Source organism: Acinonyx jubatus, chromosome B2, assembly GCF_027475565.1.
Source record: "Acinonyx jubatus isolate Ajub_Pintada_27869175 chromosome B2, VMU_Ajub_asm_v1.0, whole genome shotgun sequence".
NCBI classification, from domain to species: Eukaryota; Metazoa; Chordata; class Mammalia; order Carnivora; family Felidae; genus Acinonyx; species Acinonyx jubatus.
The window spans coordinates 88,441,918-88,456,461 of record NC_069385.1 but is presented as its reverse complement, the minus strand read 5'-3'; the positions used below and the strand labels follow the sequence as shown (position 1 = coordinate 88,456,461).

The 14,544-nt window shown below is 37.4% G+C and overlaps 1 protein-coding gene across 5 annotated transcripts in view; it reads left to right on the top strand.

Annotated features, from left to right (window-relative positions):
- Positions 1-14,544, top strand: part of ADGRB3 (adhesion G protein-coupled receptor B3) — a 727,056-nt gene that overhangs the window by 320,390 nt on the left and 392,122 nt on the right. The gene's annotated exons all lie outside the window — the stretch shown is intronic.

Here is a 14,544-nt window from a genome sequence, read left to right as displayed (position 1 = left end):
GTGGGCAAGCTAGCTTATCTCTCTGGCCATCTAGTTCCAATAGGTGTGGAGAGTTCAGCTGTTTAAGGTTCCTTTTCAGTTCAGAAAGCAATGGATTTCCAAATGTGACTGCATCAGTTTGGGGAAAAAACAAACAAACAAGGCATTCTAAGAGATATCCATGAGTCAAAGCTTTGTTTTTCTCCATAGTTAGAATTCTAAAGACTTCTCACAGTTCAACACTAATACCAATAGAAACTGGGTTCTAAGAGTAACAATATGTCAGTAGGATTTTTTTAGAGCTTAGAAAAGATCTAAAATTATCTTTGTTAATTCTTAAGACCACCTGAATTCAGAATGATAAGTGATAACCACCAAGTAGAATTTTATTAGGGATACCTATACAAGATTAGTAATGTGAAATTCCACCTGTGCTCCGTAAGAATTAAGAAACATTAAACAAAACACTTATTTGCCCAAAAAGAAATTTCATTAGAACAGTAAGACATGATTAAATAAGACCCTTTTAATATTTGAAGTTATCTAAACTATTGTGAATATGCCAAGGATCTTAACCGGCCATTTAAAACCATCTTTCATCTGCATATGTACAGTTAAAAATGTTGTTGCTGCAATCACATTTACAAAGATTGCCACCTGCTGTTTGAAAAACATTTTACATATCTATTTACAAAAAAGATAGTATACCTTATACACTAGGTTTGTCTGCTGGCTTCATGATTTAAGGCAGGTTGAAAAATTATTATATAAAATTATAGTATTTTATATTTTATATATATGTGTGTATATGTGCACACACACGTATATGGTATTAACCTTAGCATTTTCATTTTACTCTTTTCAATAATGTAATTTGAAATCTCTTGAAATTACCTCCAAGTGTATAAATAATGTTTTCTTAAAGAATTTTTTTTAATGTTTATTTGTTTTTGAGGGCAGAGAGGGGCAGAGAGAGAGAGAATATGCTGTCAGTGCAAAGTCTGACCTGTGGCTCAAACCCACGAACCATGAGATCGTGAAGTGAGCCGAGATCCCAGGTCAACTGACTGAGCCACCTAGGTGCTGCAATAATGTTTTCTAATTAAAATGAAGTATTGAAATCAGCTAACTGATTCACAACTTAGTGGTTATACAGGGGTAAAATAAATGAATATATGAGCCAGGCTTTTGAAAATATCTTAAACTGGTACCTTTATACAAATCAGAGTTATGCCTCAAAAATTATATATGACTATTAGTTTCAAATATACCTTTGCATCTGTATAGAGTGTTTTTATCAAAATAAAGGAAGATTTCCTTTCTATTTATCCTTTGTCTGTTCTACGTGCAATCCCCTCATTCCCACATTATTTTGTCAAGAGAGCAGGATTGTAAATAAATGAGTTTTCCATAGTGGATTTGATTTCTATATTGGCATTCCAACTCTGCACAATCGCTTCCCTATGGTCAATATACATTATTTTTGTGTCCAGCATACTGGACTCTAAGAGTAATGATCTGTTAGCAGGGTTTTTTAGAGCTTAAAAAAGATCTAAAGTTAGTTTTGTTAATTCTTGAGGCCATATGAATTCAAAATGATAAGAAGCACTCCTGATTTCCACCATTATATTGCTCCAAAATTAAATATTAACAATATAAATTGAGAAAACTTTCATATTTTCTCAACAGTTACTAAGGCATTTTTTTTCTTTTTGTCAATGACAAAGCCTTAACAAATGTTTCTTGTAAAACAATGTGTTTTTTTCTACTATTATTTTCCTACTGTTTATCTTTAATTTTCTTCAGATTGCTGGAAATTACTAGTATTCATTTTTATGCTTCAGTTAATTTGGATGCAAAACAAATTAATCAAGTTTGCCAAGAGACCCTCTGTTGTTAGGAAGTAGAAGTATAATGTACGCACATCTTTGTCTGGATAATTAATGAAAATAATGATTAATCATCTGGATTTAATCAAAAGCTGTTATGATGTCTACTAAAAATGGAAAATGAAAAATATTTTCATATTTCATATTTCTCATCAAAGAGAATACGATTTTTTTTTACTAGTAAATACATAAAATACACGTATTAAAAAGAGCATCACGGGGCACCTGGGTGGCTCAGTCGGTTAAGCATCCGACTTGTCTTAGGTCATGATCTCATGGTTCGTGAGTTCGAGCCCCGTGTCAGGCTCTGTGCTGACAGCTCAGAACCTGTAACCTGCTTTGGATTCTGTGTCTCCTTCTCTCTCTGCCCCTTCCCCCCCCCGCGCTCTCTCTCTCTCTCTCTCAAAAATAAATAAACATTAAAAAAAATTAAAAAGAGCATCATTACCAAAAATAAGATGTTTTTGTCTTCATAAGGAAAGAGACTTAGAGGGATGAAAAAATTACATATGTATATTTTAAATATTGTTAGCTGAGGAATAGAGTAGCTACAGAGTGACAATTAAGTTGGTTAATTTTTAAATTGGTCCAATTCACCAACTAGTGATTTCATTGATCTTAATCTCATTGTACATCCCCAGACTTTGAGGGTTAAAACAGTTGAAAGGTAATAGCTTCTCTGATTTTTTATTGCTACAATATGAAAACTATTTTTAGCTTTTGTGTTTTTCCCCAATATTTCCGATATTTCTGGTTAATATCATTCCGAAGGCAGATGTTACTGATGTTACTGGTGGATTGGCCTATGTAAACTTTCAGGCTTCCTGGGGACCTCCTTGCTCCGTTCCCAGGGGAGGGGATGGCTATTTTTAGGTCCAGTTCTTAGATCTATTATTCTTTAGTCATTAAGGGTAATGCTAGTTGGGATCTACCATTCACAGGTAGAAGTTATACTTTAAACTTCTCTTTTTTGGAGTTACATAAAATGCTCTTTTTTGGAGTTACCAGTGTTTTGTCTGCAAGTGATGAGTGAAGCCCATAGGTTGAATGTGCTGAGAAAAACTTGGGAAATATGTACACAGTACATTTATGTACTGTGGTCTAATAACTTAGATCAGAGATGTAGCAATTATTGTGATATTTAACTCTAAGTATTCATACCAAAGGAAGTTAGCAGTAATGTTTGTAATCCCAAACTTGTATTGAACATTGTAATGCATTCGTATTAGAATTTATGCCCCCACCTGGTTGGCTCAGTCCTTTGAGCATCTGACTTCGGCTAAGGTCATGATCTCGCAGTCTGTGAGTTGGACCCCTGCTTTGGGCTCTGTGCTGACAGCTCAGAGCCTGGAGCCTGCTTTGGATTCTGTGTCTCCCTCTCTCTCTGCCCCCGCCCGCTCATGCTGTGTCTCTCTCTCTCTCTCTCTGTCAAAAATAAATAAACATTAAAAAAAATTTATGCCCTGTAATACTGTAACTATAAGCCCCCTCCCCACTTAGGAGAAATGCCATTCTGCAAACGACTGTTCCTTATCTTTGTAACATTGCTGTCCAATGGGATTATGTCTTCTCTAGAGAAAGAGAGACTTTCATTTGCTTTCTAAGTGATTTTCTTTTAATTCAGCTTTGGTGGGAAGAAGGAATCACAAAGTTTGCTTACTCTAAGCTTTCTGACTTCTTTGAGTGCCTTTCCTCATTATCCAGTCTTGTGTTTTCAAATTTTAGCAGATCTAAGTATCATCCAGAGAGCTTGTTAAAACACAGATTCCTGGGTCCCTGGGTAATCAGTCAGTTAAGCAGCTGACTTTGGCTCAGGTCATGATCTCTCAGTTTCTGGGTTCAAGCCCCACATTGAGCTCTGTGCTGACAGCTCAGAGCCTGAAGCCTGCTTCAGATTCTTTGTCTCCTTCTCTTTATGCCCCTCCCCGACTCGTCTGTCTCTGTCTCTGTCTCAAAAATAAATAAACATTAAAAAGATAATACTAAAAACAAAACACAGTTTCCTAAGCCTAACTTCCAGAGAATCAGATTCAGTAGGTATAATATGGGCCTGTGAATCTGCATTTCTAACAAAATCTCAAGTGATATCGATGATACTGCAGATTACCCTTTGCAGATTACCCAAGCACTGCCTGTAGCAAAAATAAGTAAATAATAAATAAATAAATAAATAAATAAATATTAGATGATAAAATTACTATAAAGTGGAAAACAGTCCTCTGCCTCAGCTACACTGGTCAAAATTGAGATATCTCTTGAACAAGACTGTAGAATTTTATTTTGTTTATATCACTTCCTAAATGATGAGGGGATGGTTCCTGTAATCAATTAATACAGGCAATCCATTTCAAATTTCCCTAGCCAACTCATTCTTCAACCAAAATAAGATCTCTTTATAGTTGTCACTTAAAAAATAGGGCTATTAACTAATCACTGTGGACAAAAAAGGATGATTTAGTCATTTTTTGACTTTCAGTTCTCCAATTGCTATTGTTCCTGTTTCATGGAGAGCAGAAGAAACAACTTGGTATAAAGTTGTTTGAACACATTTGCTATAAAGCTGTGCACTTCCAGGACACAGATCTGTAATGCTGCCATCCCAGCAGCTCTCTTCCTGTGCAGAAGTTCATTTTCTTTAATGTTTTTATTTTTTTTTTACATTTATTTATTTTTGAGAAACAGAGTGAGACAAAGCATTAGTGGGGGAGGGGCAGAGAGAAAAAGAGACACAGAATCTAAAGCAGGCTCCAGGCTCTGAGCAAGCGGTCAGCACAGAGCCTGATGCGGGGCTTGAACCCACAAACTGAGATCATGACCTGAGCTGAAGTCGGATGCTCAACCAACTGAGCCACTCAGGTGCCCCAGGAGTTCATTTTCACTGCCTCTTATCCTTCAAGGTTATTAGCTACTATATAATATATGCACAGGTATATAGTATGTGGGGTGGGGGACAAGTATCAGAGAGCAGGACGAGGTCTTGGCTCACATTGACTTATTCTTTACTCAGTTCCAGTTTGGAGGAGTGTTGAATCAATCACTATCACCACATTTATCTTTGTTAGCGACAAGTTTAACAAGTTAGCCTTCTACATTGTGTGGACCACCGCATTTTTAAAGCTAAATGTAATCATGATTAGAAACCCAAATATGTGAGGTAAAATTTACATTTCTAAAGAGAAAAAATATATACTTCTCTGTATTGAAATATTCACATACGAATTGGCACCTACTCTCCCTTTTCATTCCAAACCACAAGGGTAATCACTAACAGTGTATTTAACACTATTTAACACCCCTACTCCATTAGAATTTTTATTATTTTCTACCAAATGCTATGTGTATATCCTATAAGGAATTATATTAATACCTGTTCAGTTTCCAACATTTAAGGCAAATGTCTGCACAGAAGATTTTTGGACACAGCAATGTTGCACCCAAGTGTTCACTTACCTAAAAAAAAACAACACTGAGTTCAGTGTTGACAGTAGGTGGCACTAAGTATTGACTTCTTTCATCTCAGTGTTCTATTTGTTCTTGCCAAGTCACCTCTGATAGATTCTAAAAAGCAGGGAGATAAATTAGAACTTGAAGATACTCCATAGGCAAGAGAGATCACCTATTGCTTAATAAATATCTAAGAAAGTATCCAATCCTCCTGAAAAACATGGGTTTTATTACCTACTCCAGTCTGCAGTTCTGCAACAAATCAGCTAAATTTTATAGGCAGAATTAAAAAAGAACCACTGGGGTCTAAAATAATCAATGTGTATACCAGATAGTACCATGTATCCATTATTCAAACCTGTTGCTATGGAGAAAATTATTGTCATAATCTGTCTTATCAGGTTGCTCATCAGATGAGACTTTGGGAAAACTCTCATAGCTTCTGTCACGGTAGAAACCTAAAAAGCAATTTACTGTAATCCTATATTCTCCTATGTTGTCCAATTTAGGACTCTATGGCAATATGTTGATCATTCTCAAACTGAAACAGAAATTTTAAGCAACACTTTTTACTATGTTTTTGTTTCTTCCTTTCATCCCACATTGTTTTTATAGTAAAAATAAATGTATATTAGGAACCACTTAATTATTTCTAGATTAATAAAATTCAAGCAGTTAGTACAACTGCTCTTTGGGTTCAATGTTTACTAAGACACTGAACCTTAATTAGTCCTTGACATTTCTCATCCTTGCTCCTTATGTCCTGATTTGGGAATGACCCTACGATCGATCATCGATCGTGCTCCTGGTGCTCTTTGGTTGCTCTCTCTCTTCAGCTATCACTTGTGAGAAGCACCCACAAATTTGCATCTCTATGCCTAATTTATTGCAAATACCTGACAGACCTTTCCAATTGGGGTATCAAATCATTCTCCGTGTCAGCAGGAGAACGTTTTTGTCTGACCACCAAATCCTTCTTGTCATCTGAAGTACTTTTTTGTAAGTTTATTTATTTAATAATTTTGAGAGTGATGGGGGAGGGGCAGAGAGAGAAGGGGAGAGAATAGCAAGCAGGCTCCACACTGAGAGTGAGGAGCCTGCTGCGGGGCTCAAACCCATGAATCGTGAGATCATGACCTGCACTGAAATCAAGAGTCAGATGCTAAAGCAACTGAGCCACCCAGGCACCCCTCATCTAAAGTAATTTCTAATTCTTACCTTTCCTAGTGATGGATTCCATCTCCATCAAATCTTTCCTCAGTGGGCCTGCTTTCTGTTTCCCTGAACACTGCCTACTAGTAGGAAGGAGCATTGTGGATAAAGTGCCCCAGCAGGGGAGTCAAAGTCTGGCTTTGGGCCTCAGTGTCCTCATATGTAAAATGGGGCTAATGATATGTGTCTCAGGGGATTGTGTCAAGTATGAAATGATACAATGCTATAGGTAATTAGAATTATTAAATAGCATTCCAGGCCCTCTTTCTCCATTACCCATATTACTACAGCAATCACCTTTTCTAAACTCTTCCACACAAGTTCATCTGATTATTCTCCCCTTTTCATGACCTTAGTCATGTGACTCACTTGCTAAAAAACAAAAAAAAAAAAGCTGTGGCTACTCATCACTTGCCCAGTTCAGTGCTTATTGGAATCCCTGGTAATATAGTATCTCAATCTATCAGTTTATTAGCTTTCCAAGGTCATCACCATCTACTCATTTATAGGTAGTAACATATACATAACATAACAGATCTAGTACCTGGTTCAGCAGGTACTTTCTCCATTACCCATATTACTACAGCAATCACCTTTTCTAAACTCTTCCACACAAGTTCATCTGATTATTCTCCCCTTTTCATGACCTTAGTCATGTGACTCACTTGCTAAAAAACAAAAAAAAAAAGCTGTGGCTACTCATCACTTGCCCAGTTCAGTGCTTATTGGAATCCCTGGTAATATAGTATCTCAATCTATCAGTTTATTAGCTTTCCAAGGTCATCACCATCTACTCATTTATAGGTAGTAACATATACATAACATAACAGATCTAGTACCTGGTTCCTGGGTGTGGGGACACATATTCTCTCCTTACTCTTACTTATTCACCTGGGCTCCTATAGGGTCCCTGTTCCCCTTCTTCTTTACCTGCTGTTACTCCATGGGAATATCTTGGGCGTCCAATCCATCAAAAGTTGTCTACTTCTTTAATCATTCTTATTTCTTCTACAATTGTATGAGTGCTTTCTTCTTTGAATCTCTATAGGCTTGCTTTGTGCTTCCCTTACTATATATTATTATTATATTGTATTATTATATATGTTATTATATCTCTTAGCTATAATTCCAGATCATATACAAATGAATTATCTATATTATCTATATCTATAGAATTATCTGTTTTCAGATTCCCAAATCCCCTTCTCTGCTTTGAACCTAGTTGAATGTAGGCCATTAAACATATGCCCTTTTAAGTTTTCATTCCATATCATAAACATTGTTACTGAACTATTTGTATAAAGTAAAATATGCAATTCAAAATACAACAATTTGTATAAAAGCATCTGAATAAAAAATTCAAAATGACTATGAACATAACACCTTACCTTTGATAATCATTTTACTCTTTCAAAATTCTGTTAGTTTACCTAAGTAGAATTTGAATAGTAGAGTTTGTGGCATGAGACCTCCTTCTTTAGAAATAAATCATTGAGATGTTAGAATTAAGAAAAATATGTGTATTTATAGCAAGTTATTCAATTTCTCCCAATCTCAGCCCTGCTAATACTTTTAGGTCAGAGCTCCTCAAGGCAGTCCCATAGCCACCTGTCAGGCTAGGATTGGTCCCAGATATACTCAAATAGGGATTCCTAAGGCCTCAGGGCAGCTGACAGGAGGAGGCTGTGGCGGGCAGTCTCTAGCCTAGCCTAGAGTAGCCTTGCCCATTACCCTAGTGTGCCTCCAAATGTTTTCATTTTCTACATGTGCAACGACCAGGAAAAAGCTATGAAGCACCGTTATCAACAGTTCCTAAGATCATATAAAAAGGCAAGTAAATGCAATTCTCTAGCTGGAAACATCGAGCATACCCCAATATAAAACTTTGCCTCCCTTAAAGCTAGTAAATAGTTACTTAGAATTAATCCTTTCAACTAAAGTTAGCTCTCTTTTTATTATTATTAGTAATCTTGTTAACAGTTTCAAACTAGAGTGACCTTGTCCACTAAGTTGAAATAGAGGACTAAAACTAAGTTAATCAGATTTTTTCCTAGATATGTATGTATAAACACTATCTAGTCCTTGAACAGGCAGTGCAACACGCACTGTCTGCTCATGAATTTAAAGCTTGCGCTTTGCTGGGACGCCTGACAAACTCTTGATCTCAGGTTGGAAGTTTGAGTTGAACGTTGGGTTTAGAGATTATTTAAAAGTAAAATCTTTAAAATAATAAATGAAATAAAGTGTGCAGTTTGCTACCTTCAAGATTTAGAGATACACTTTTTTCAAAATATTTAAATACCTTGTTTACCACTACAACAGATGTTTGGAGATTCCCAGAGAATGGACTGAGACACTTGTTTGATTGACATAGGTCTACCTACCACCTCCTTGCCTAGTGATTTCTCTATGCCTTGGTTTCCTCGCGTTTAAAAAGAGAGTAATAAGTTTATCTACCTCATTCTTATGATGAGAATGAAATGAATTAAAAATGTAATGCACTTAGAAGAGTGCCTAAGTCACAATGATATGTACATATTGCTGTTGTAATTGTATGTTCTTTCAACTCGACACTGATAAAAACCATTTCTGTGTGAGGAATGCTATTACAAAACACATTTGATAAATGCCTTTCTTTTTCCCTCAGACCTTAGCAGCACCATGAATTCTTCACTTGAGTGGGTTCCCTTGCTGAAATGAGAGCTGTAAACTGTGTGAGCACAGGGACCAGATCTATCTCATTCACCTCTGCATCCCCAGCATGGGGAATTCCCAAAACATAAGAATTAATGAATTGCCAGCAAGTGAAATTTGAAATTGGGGTCATGTATAGTACATGTTTTTTCTTTTTCTTTTCTTTCTTTCTTTCTTTTTTTTTCCCCCTGCATGCCAACTCTACAGTGTAGAATCAATTTCTCTTTAATGCTGAAATTCTAGCATAGGGGTGAAAACTAATTTTCCACATCAAATTGATTTAAGCCCTGTATAATTTTGCTATTTTTAAGAGACAGAAAATCAGTTTGAATAGACAGATTAACAGCTAATCACTAGGTAATTGCTACCTTGTTTTAAGACAGCATGCTAACTACATACTTGTGACTTCAAGTACAGTTGTATCTTACAAATGGGTTTGTATATCTTTGCACTAGTCATAGCAGGCGGTGGGATCTTTCAGCTGATGAACAGAGTTGCTGTTCCATTTTGCTAAGGCATAAAAAACAAGAATCCTTCATATGGCCCTACAATAATGTTTTTATTTTGAGCACAGAGAGTTATGTGTACTAATTATGTATTTTCTTTTCTAAAAAAAAATGTTTATTTATTTATTTTGAAACACACACACACACACACACAGAGAGAGAGAGAGAGAGAGAGAGAGAGAGAGAGAGAGCGAGCAGGGGAGGGGCAGAGAGAGAGGGAGAAAATCCCAAGCAGGCTCCGCACTTGCAGGCTTGATCCCATGAACCGCAAGATCGTGACCTGAGCCGAAATCAAGAGTCAGATGCTAAGCTTAACCAGCCGAGTCACCCAGGTACCCCTATGTATAATTCACAAAATATGCATAGGTAGCATTAAACAGGAAAACGAAACTTAACACAAAGCTCTCTCTTTCGCTTATGTTTTTCTCCTGAACTTTAGTTTCATACACCAAATGCCTTTGTGACAATATCAAATGTGCTCAGATATCTCAAACTCAGAACTGTTTTCTGCATCTTCTCTCCCAAGCCCTCTCTTCCTCCTGTGCTCTAACCGACGCTGTAGCACAGCAGGTACTCTTCCTAGAGACCTGAATTTCATCTTTCATTTCTCTTACTTCCTCGCCTCCTACACCCAGCCACGTTGCTGAGACCATCCTACATCTTAGATAGATTTTTGAATCCACCTACTTCCAGTTGCCATTTCCTGTGATGCCACACCCCTTCCCTGATTATTGCGTTTAGGTTGTCACAGGCCCTCCTGCCTTCAGTCTCACCTTCCTTCAGTCCATTCCCCAAACTGCATGTATAGCATTCAGAACACAATAACAAAGTTGCCTTGCCCTTAAGTTCAAACTCCTAGTTTATCTTATTATTTATCACCCCTCTCCCTCTAGTAATTACTCACTTCTACTCATCCCCAACTTTATACTCTAGCCATTCTGAAATGCTGGATACAACAAGGTTCTCCTTGCCCCCTGGGTCTTCCGACCTGTGGTTCCCAAGGCACACTTTTCCTTTCCTCATTGGCCAACTCTTACTTATCCTTTACACTTCAACTTGGACATCGCTTCTGGAAGTTTTCCACTGACATACTTTCCCCCATAGTACTCCTAGAGGAGCCAGAACTTCTCAGATCATAGTGGACATCCTGCTGTATTATAATTTCTCCACTTATTATCTCCCTCACCATCTTGGGAGTTGAGAGACCCTGACTATTCTTGTTAATTCTTTTTATGTGCGGTATTTTACAAGGGGATTGGGACATTATGAGTGTTCAGTAAATATCTCTAGAATTAATGAATTCCATAATGGGCACTGAGGAGAGTTCAGAAATTTTCCTACTACTGGGGGCTTCATAAACCTAAGATGGAAGAAAATAAATTTTTATTAATACCTAGGCTGTTTTGCTCTTGGTATGACCATAAATACACCTATTTTCTGAACTAAACTTTTTAAAGATACCATCTTCAAAGAATGCCAAATCACCTTTGAGAAAATATTTAAAGCAGGGGCACCTGGGACATTCAGTCAGTTAAGCATCTGACTTCAGCTCAGATCATGATCTCACGGTTTGTGTGTTCAAGCCCTGCATCAGGCTCCGTGCTGACAGCGGAGAGCCTAGGGCCTGCTTCAGATTCTGTCTCCCTCTCTGTCTGCGTCTCCCCCATTCAAACTCTGTCCCTGTCACTCAAATATAAATATTTTTAAAAAATTAAAAAAGAGGGGCGCCTGGGTGGCTCAGTGGTTAAGCGTCCAACTTTGGCTCAAGTCATGAACTCACAGTTTTGTGGGTTCGAGCCCCGTGTTGGGCTCTGTGCTGACAGCTCAGAGGCTGGAGCCTGCTTCGGAATCTGTGTCTCCCTCTCTCTCTGCCCCTCCCCCGCTCATGCTCTGTCTCTCTGTCTCAAAAATAAATAAAACATTAAATTTTTTTTAATTAAAAAAGAATATTTACAGCAGATGTGGGATTTGACACTACTACTAAAAGGCTGAAAATCCTGCAAATTTGCAAATCTGTCATCTTCCTTTCTTATTATTTGTGTACTGTGTTTCCATCTACAAGGAGCACAGTGTATCCAAGGCTTTATAAATTTATGGTGGAGAAAAGCAAAGTTTGTTGACCTTTCTAGGTTTAAAAATAACTGTGATTTTGTTTGTTTGTTTGTTTGTTTTGGTTTTTTTGGTTTGGTTGAAGTAGACCATACCGATTGTCTTAAGTAAATGAGTATTAGTAATTGAGGGCTGTGGTTGAAAAACAAGTGAATCAGTTTCTTTCTGAACTAGTTAGGATATATACAGAACACACTGGGGGATTCTGGACTGGGTCCCATGGACTCTTACCAAGTCAGACACAGCCCTATAAAGTCAACTTTTGTCAATACTCAGCACCCTGGAAATCCAGTTTGGCTAATTTTTAGGAGAACTGTATAGCTAACTCCCTCTCTTACTTTTCCTAAATGAACATTCCTACTTACTGCTGGTCTACTTATACATACACACACACACACACACACACACACACACACACACACACACACACTCTGTCCTCAGTAATTTGTAGAATCATCCTCGTTTTCTGCCATCTTAACTACTGAGGTATGGAAACAACAGATCTTTTGAAAGTATTTGGTAATTTTGGCTTAAAATATATGTGTGTGTTCATAGGTATCTACCTATCATTTGCAAGATTTGTAAGTATTATGTGCCCTAGGAATGAAACAAAACAGAAAAATTATTGTCTTCATGATGCACACATTCTAGCAGGAGAAGGCAATAAATAAATAAACAAGCAAACAAAACAATAATAATAATAACACTGTAAAATAAGAAAGCTAGGGGAAAAAACGTAGAAGTTATAAGGAACAAGCCTTTGGGGGAAGAGTAAAACAAAGGAATGCTTAAGAATGTTGGAGAGGAGTCAGGAAATCCCGGAGAAGGTAAGGTTTCAGTAAAGGTTAAAGGCAGTGAAGACACAAACCATGCAGGCATTTGGGGAGCAGAGGTAGGGATATCTAGAAAGAAAGGGCAAGTGTACAAGCTCTGAGGTAGGAGCCTTCCTGGAGTACTGGAGAAGGAAGCATCAAAGGGGTCAGTGTAGCTGAGGGGGGTGGGGGGCTGAAGGTGGAGAGGGTGTGAGCTGAGGTAAGAGGCTAGATTGAAGAGCCTTGTAGCTGAGGCTTGTTTTATCACTAAGCGTTGTATTTCCTGGGAGAGAAGAAATTTTATTTTTCCCAAGTATTATACCTTAAAAAAAAAAATGAATCGCTGACCCATATTCCCCAGCTGACAGTTACTACTTCTGCCCACCTTAATTTTGAACCTCTTCGGTTTCATTTGCGAGTCCAGTAAACATTTCACCCTATTGGCCCACCTCTGCCATCTAGTGGTGAACGCTTGCAATTACCAGAGTTTCTGACCACACAGAAGACCGTGGGGGAAGGGCTAAGGGAAGGAGGCTAATTTTTGGCAGAATAACAATAGAAAAGAAACAATAGAAAAGAAAAACTTTCTGAAACCACAACAGGGGGATGAAGAAGTCTAGGGTGCAGATTGCTTCTTCATTGGTTTGTGTCAAGATTAAATCAGAAAGAAAGCCTGAATGCTATCGCACCCCATTTTTTGAAATGTATTTCAAATTTCATCAATGGAACTAAAGAAAATTGGAGTTCAAAACATTGAAAAACAGAAAAAAAAGTACAAGTGAAGTGAAAATGAAAGGTTACAAATGAAGAGTTAATGAGGAAGATAATGAACAGAAGTTGGGTGTATAGATGGAACAAAAAATAGTAATTAAGTGTAATGGTATTGTTAGATTAATTACTGCTATATCTTTATTAAAAATAGACTAGTTGTTTTACACAAAATTCAGTTATGTAATAAACTATGCATGATGTAGTTTGTCAGTTTTAACATTTATTATGATTTTCCTCTTTTTCATATTTCTGTAGTAGTTTTGGTTGACATTTACAGAAACACAGGAGAATGTGACCTGGTGTAGAATATTTGGAAGATGACAGTTAATTCTGTGTGGCTGATGCATAGGAGAATAAATATGAACGATAACTGAAATGCTAACTTAGAGCTTGCTAGAAGGGTTTTTTTTTGTTTGTTTGTTTGTTTGTTTGTTTGTTTTTATCACAGAAACCATAGTTATCTTTATCCTGTCAGTACTGGAGAACCATGGAAAGGTTTTAAGCAGCAAGTTATGGGATTAAGCTTCATTTTGGAGATTACTTTGTTAATGTGGCATGAAAATTGGATTAAAGGTAGAAGATACTAGGGAATAAATAGTTCAATTTAATATCCAGTTCTTTAGTTCAGAAAGCAGGCATCATCCTTAACTCCTTAGTCCCTCATTCTCCCATCATTTTGTATACTACTTTCTAAATTTATCTTGTATCCACCTTTTCTTCATCTTTAGTCCAAACATCCTACCTAAAGCTACTGTCACTTCAGTGCTGAAGCACTGCATTAGCCTCTTCAGTTGTCTTGTCCCACCTACTGCTCTCCCATCTCTTTTACCCAGGGAAAGCAAACTGATCTTCTTAAAATTAAAAATTGAATCATGATCTTTTGTTAAACCCTTTTGTCGCTGCCTGTGAGACCCTGCAGACACCAATGTTAGCCTGTCCACCAGCCCGTCACTCCACGCTCCTGAAATTGTTCCCTCCAGCTCCACTGGAGGCAGGGGGGCTGAGGCTAGCCTGGCCCTTTCCTAGGATCCAAGAACAGGATTTGCCAGAGTCGGGCTTGGGAGTGGTGGTGATGAATACAGGTGGAGTCACCATAAATCAAAAACATAAAATAATAAATTTTTTTAA